The sequence below is a fragment of the Grus americana genome, chromosome 1 (assembly GCF_028858705.1).
Source record: "Grus americana isolate bGruAme1 chromosome 1, bGruAme1.mat, whole genome shotgun sequence".
NCBI lineage: Eukaryota > Metazoa > Chordata > Aves > Gruiformes > Gruidae > Grus > Grus americana.
The window spans coordinates 73,778,352-73,784,778 of NC_072852.1; positions in this window are offsets into that span (position 1 = coordinate 73,778,352).

Consider the following 6,427-nt stretch of genomic DNA (forward strand, 5'->3'; position numbering starts at 1 on the left):
AATGTTAGTGACGCATTTCAGGGTCACATGTCCTTTGAAGGGCTTCCATGAGATAGTGACTGCATCCTCATCAATAAAATCACAGAAGGACACATCATAAGACAGAGAAAACAGGTAACCATACAATTTATGTGTTTTTCTTGCTATGGGACTATTGGGTAATTTGGATCTTTGTCCAAATTTTCTCCATACAGAATTTAAAAATAGTTTGGCAATTTGGCAATTGGCAAGGTGTTTCTTAGTATCTTCAGCCCGCAAAACATCGTCTTCTTTCTACCTCTAATCTTCAGTGTATTTAGCTTTTTTGTCATCATCTGTGCATCAGGTTGGGTAGCCTGATACTTCCTGCTTCTGGCAGAGGGGTTTTTTTAATATAATACAGTTTAATAGGTGGAGGCAAGAGGGGAAGAAAACCCAACCAAACCCAATCACTTACAACCTCCCACAAGCAGATCAATGCCCTTCTTTCTCTACACCATGCTCAGGTCCTACAGTATCCAATACATCCTCATCAACCACCATCCTCCCACTCATTACTGGTTTCCACTTGGACATTGAGCCATTGACTATAAATCTTTGGATGTGGCCATCCAGCCAATTCCTCATGCATCTAACAGTCCCTCTGTCAAACCCATAACTCTCCAATTTAGTGTCAAGAATGTTGGGGAAAACTCTATCAAAGGCCTTATAGAAGTCTAAGTAGATGACATCCGTGTTCTTCCCTTTTCCACCGATGCAGTCACTCCATCATTGAAGGCCACATGATTAGTCAGGCACGATTCGTGCTTGGTGAAGCCATGTTGGCTGTCTCTAATCACCTCCTTGTCTTTCATATGTTTTGACATGTATTTCAGGAGGATCTGGCCCAGGCCCCAGAACTAACAGCACCACCATCCCTTTTATTAAATCCCTCCTGCCTGCTGTTCCTAAGTGCCTGAAAACAATCATGGTCTTTCAGCTCTTCAACACCCCATTGCTCTTACTGCTTTCCTGGCTCTTCCTGCAGTAGCTGTGGTATCTAAGAGCATGGGTCTGCAGGATGTGTCCCAAAGCCTGAGCCTTGCTGCTTCTGCAGTCATCATGGTCTAACAGGGCCGTCTTGATTGCATGCTCTGCCTTCTGCCTCTTATTTGCAGCATTGCTCTAAGGACAAGGAAACACATTTAGCACAAGCCTGTACCCCATAATGGTCTTCCAGGCAGCTGCAAGACCCCCCAACAAGTGTCAGTAAAAGGAGGTATCCACCACTCCCCACACTCTCTGCGTGAAGCTTCTCAGTTTCTGACCCACAGGCCCATTGTCTGGTTCTTCTGCTTCGTGTGGTCTTATTGGGAAATGCCTGTGGGGGGGTTATTGACCCCACATGCATGTTCTTCTGATGCTGGCATTCTGTTCTGGTTTTCCATTTTCACCAACAGTGTTGCCTGTGTCTTGCAGCACTGTGAAAAACACAAAGTTTGCCCCAGTTATGCTGCATGACCGTGCTGTTGGGCTGGGACCGGGTCAGCAGAGCCTCTTGGTCCAGCTCCTAGGACTGGTCTCTCCTTTGCACAGGACAGACTCACATAGGCTGGGTCTGTAGCCTTCAGGCACATTCTAACTTGTTTGTGTCCCCCAACCTTGTGAATCCGCTTGCCATCTTGATCTTCCCCCACCTCCAGCCATGCTAAGGCCCGTCCAGCAGCTTTGTGAAGTGGGGGCCCCCCAAGGTAAATTTTTACTTTTATTTTATTCCTTTCTAATTGCATTTAAATGTCAACTATTCATTTCATTAGCTCTTATTAAAGGATGTTTTCTAGTAACATTTTTACAGATATATATATAAAGTGTATCTAGGTATAAATAGAAATACAGACATGTTTTTACGCTCCTTTATATATATATTTTGCTCTCACTATATTTATATATATAAATATGTATATGTAATGCCTTGGCCAGATGTGTCTCTGATGCTGTATCATCTCAGGGTCCTCAGCATCAAACAGAACATAAGATTTTAAAACTTTTATAACCTTTTCTGGGTTATTAATTCTTCCTGAGAGTCTTAGTGCCTTTCTTGTTGGGATCCAAAAAGAATCAGCATTCTCCTGGGGCAAAACACCCCAAATAATGTAACAAAACAGAAGAACCAGTTTGTATGGACAAAAACGCTGCTTTTGAACAGGCTAAATACATTGTTATGTTAGGTCCCAGATAACCCCACAAACCTTTCTAAGTCCTAGTATCAGGTGGTGATATGGCACCTTGGAGTTTGTAGCAAAGAGGCAAGGGGAGGCAATAGAAGTGCAGAGTGGCGGGCAGTTTATAAGGGATTAGCCATAGGGGTTAGTAAGTGGCAAGTGGACAACTGGGCAGTAGATGGGAAAGCATTGGGGAGTCAGGATTTATGGAAGCAGAAGGCAAAAAAATTATGGGAATTCAAACCTGTAGGTTTGACAGGTTGATGCTCACATCACCCAAGGTGTTGGGGAAGAGAAGGAGTACTATGTCGCAGCAGATCTGTCTGCTCAAACTAGCAGCGTTACTTTATCTCCTGATGCTCCGTCTTCCAATACTCTGTTTCTGATGAGGAGGCCCTTGCTAAGCAGGTACATGAGAAGTCCAGACACCTTGGCCTTGATGCACATATAAACGGGCTCCAAGCCAGGGCACTCTGTGTGCCTGGGAAGCCATTCAGGAAACAGTGTGGCAGTGTGCATGCCGTACAATACTGAATGCTACAAAGTTACCTCAGTAGCCTTATGAGCAGATTCAGTGAGGCCCTGTTTTGGTCACACTGGACAAACAGATTATATTGGACCTTTAGCACAGGTGCAGGGATTACAGAACACACCGGTGATGGCAGATGTGTATATCAGCTGCGTTTCTGTGTCCCCAGCTGCATGTGCCAACCAGAGAAGGACACTGAAGGGCCTGCGGTTGCTTAGGCAGCGGGTAGGCCCACCTTGCCTGCATCCAGTCAGACTATGGGTCTCATTTTAGAGGCCAAATGGTCCAACAGTGGGCAGCTGAGCATGAAAGACACAGGGTATATCACATACCTATCACCCAGAGCAGCTGAGCTAATGGAGCAGACCAATGCCTTAAAAGAGCAGGTGCATGCATGGCTCCCCTCTCACACTCTCCATAACTGGCCAACAGTGCTGTTACAGGTTGTAAAGAATTTGAATAGTAAAGCATGCTTCCAAGGCTGTACCTCCTATCCTAGCATTTTCTGCTGGGACATCAGCATTATGAAGTACAGTCCAGGATGTTGACAGAGCCCAATGACCCCTCAAGAGTCAGAAGCAAGTGCAAACACCACACTCTTCAAGGGAAACTCATCCCTGCAGATGGGACGCATGGACCAGGAGGCACATACTTAATCCTAAAGGAGCAAGCAGGCATCACTCATGTCTGAACTTATGCTGTATATAAAAAAATGTCTTTGTTTTACCTCATGCAGAACTGCTACGTGGACCTTTGCAGTATTGATTTTGATCTCTGCATGCTGTACATCAGTGAACAAGAAGTGCCGGACATCTCTGCCCTCCAGCAGCACCAAAGCTCCTCGTCATCTACTACATCACATAACTGGACTGTTTGGTGAAGTTTGTACCAGCGTGACTTAGGGTACATGGGACTAGGGGTGGAACCTGAACCTGATGGCAGGACATCTCTGATGGTCCTAGCTCCAAGGTGACTGCTATCCTACACTTATTCTCATGATCAATATTTGTTTTATTACTCTTGTATTATTGATTTTAGTAATTTGGTTTTTGTAAAATAATCTTTCCAGTAGCCAAAAAACCGTAGTGGTATAATCTGCAGTTTATGGTATCTGTAGGAAAGGTCAGCTGTATGTGGATCAAAGGGTGGAAGTTAGTCATCCTGACCGGAAGATCGTTGTACATCGAGGAGTTAGTGATCCACAAAACAGCTGACCTGGGTTGGCCCAAGCCTGTGCTGTGCTGTACGGTGGTGCAGGTACAGCCTGGCCTTCAGGCTGTGCTGTGCTGCACACATCCCTCGGCCACAGGATGAACTTAGCCAGCTAACTGTAACGAGGAGCCCGTCATCAGCTCCCACTCAGTACCAGCGATTACACCACCTGCGCGGCCTTGCCTTTATCTAAAAGTGCGGCAGCAAGTTCTCATGTGAACATCCTTTTTGTTTGACAGTAGAAATGATGAATATAAATGTTTTGTTGTAAGAAAATCCTGTAAGAGCTCAAAAGACTACAGCACTGGGTAACCTTTCCACCGATGGCATTTATATGGTGTGCCTCGTTGGAGACCCATCCAATCCTGCACAACTCGGGGCTCCCAGCATCTGAAGGGATGTGAGATTACCTATACTATCCTCTTTTTCATTATAGTGTTAGCTCCAATAAACGTCATTTTAAGTGATACGTTAGAGAGTCTGAGTGCTTTTCTTACTGAAATCATAATGAACCAGCACCTCCTGGTGCCAAAACATTCAGGTGTTTTCCCAGAAGCAAGTCAGTTGTTTTAAAAATCATTCAGATTAACCACACTGATAATATTATATCCTCTGCCTTTATGCGAACCAAGTACTAACTGACAAAAAATCTTCTTGGTATCTTTAATGTCACTCAGCCTGTAAAACGTTTTGCGCTCTTTTCAGGCTTTATCACTTCTCTGATCCCCTTCCAAAGGCCAATCAGATAGTACGGAATTTTCAGTTCATCTTTATTATTCAGTCAGTGGACTGGGCACCTCTTGCCTCCCTTTGCTCTCAATGTCTGAACAATTTTTCCATCTGCTTGAGGAATGGAAGACAGTGATAGAAAAATAATTCCTTGTAATATGTGTGTCTATAAAGGCTTTATTGTCTTATTCTGCACATTAATTCATTAGTGATGAGTGATACATTACTCATATTCCCAGACAAAACCTACCATCTCGGCCCAAATCAACAAAGGCCTATGCACATCTGAGGTACCTAAACACACTTGCAGAAAAGGAAGGATGATAGAAATGCAAAGTGCATCACCACTGCCAGGCAGCGCGGTCTGCTTTTCACAGCAGAGCCATGATCCAGCAGGCCTTGCTCTGTGCCAAAGCACAGTGGCCATTTAGCTGAGGATGCAACATAGCAGAGACCCAGTCAACCTGTAATGTACATGTCTTCTTTTTTTTTTTTTTTCTTCATACAAAAATGATTGTGCTTTACAAACAAGTGGATTTCTTCCAGAATTTCTCTGAGGACTCCCCCAGGTCAATACCCACTCCATCTATGGACTACAGCAAGGATTTGGCTACTGGAGTTTGGAGTGGTTATGACAGTCACATTTATATTTAGATTGTGAGTGTCAGATAAGCAAAGTCATGCATTGAAGTTTATGCAAACACACACTGATAGGAGTGACATGGGCACCAAGATGGATACACAGTGATTTTCAGAGTTCCTCAGGGAACATTAAGTGTTTGTGTTTCATAAAGAACAAAACTTACTTAATGACTGCCATGTACTTTCACAGTCTCACATCCTCTGCTACTCCTTTCCAACGCATATGAACCAAGCTTGGTAAAAAGTGTCAGGAATTAATTTACAATGGGTTACTGATACTAAAGCCAAGTTCATTACATCCCCTACACAAATTAAACATTATCAATCTGGAAAAGATTTTACAGATCTGCACTTATCATCTACTTGCTATCAATTAGGAACTAAGAGGGTATGCTGGAATTGTGAGCAACTATTTTCAGTCTTGATTTGCCCCATTGTGTCCAAAATGGCTTTTTACATTTTTTGTGAATGGAGGCAATAACAACTTTTCTTAGTCTGCACAACCAAATGCTCTAAGTAAAATGAGAATTTCTCCCATCATTTATCATATACTGCAGAATAAAATCCTTGGAAGGTATTCTAGTACTTGATGACGCAAGTCTATCCAATTTCTTGCACTGTTTAGGTCAGGTCATTTACTCAGGTAATTTACAGTGGAATGGGATGTGTTCAGAGAACAGAATTTAGTTTATGACCAAAACGGCCAGCAATTGTCTGGACTGTGAAATTACCTTCAATGCTAGGAAAAGTTACTTCTTAAAAAAAAAAGACAAAAATGAAAGTATTTATACCTAACGGCCATCAGGAAATAACTGTTTTGAAGACTGTGATTGATGTCCTGATAGCTACAGGAATGTCTGAACAGGCATCAGCCATAAAATAGCATCATTTTCTGTGGTGCACACAATTAGTAGTTTTATCTTTTATAGCTTATCCCTTCCTTCAAGAGAAAAAAAAGCATTGAAGGTCAGTGTTAGACTGAAAATCATACTTACTAATAGGCTGAAAACTCTAAGGTAAATTAGACTGCAAAAGCTTCAGCTCATTTTAAGCAGCTCATATCAAACTACAGGCATTGCTGGGCAGTTAATCACAGGTCAATTCATTTCCTTACTTTGACACACTTCTCGTGTTA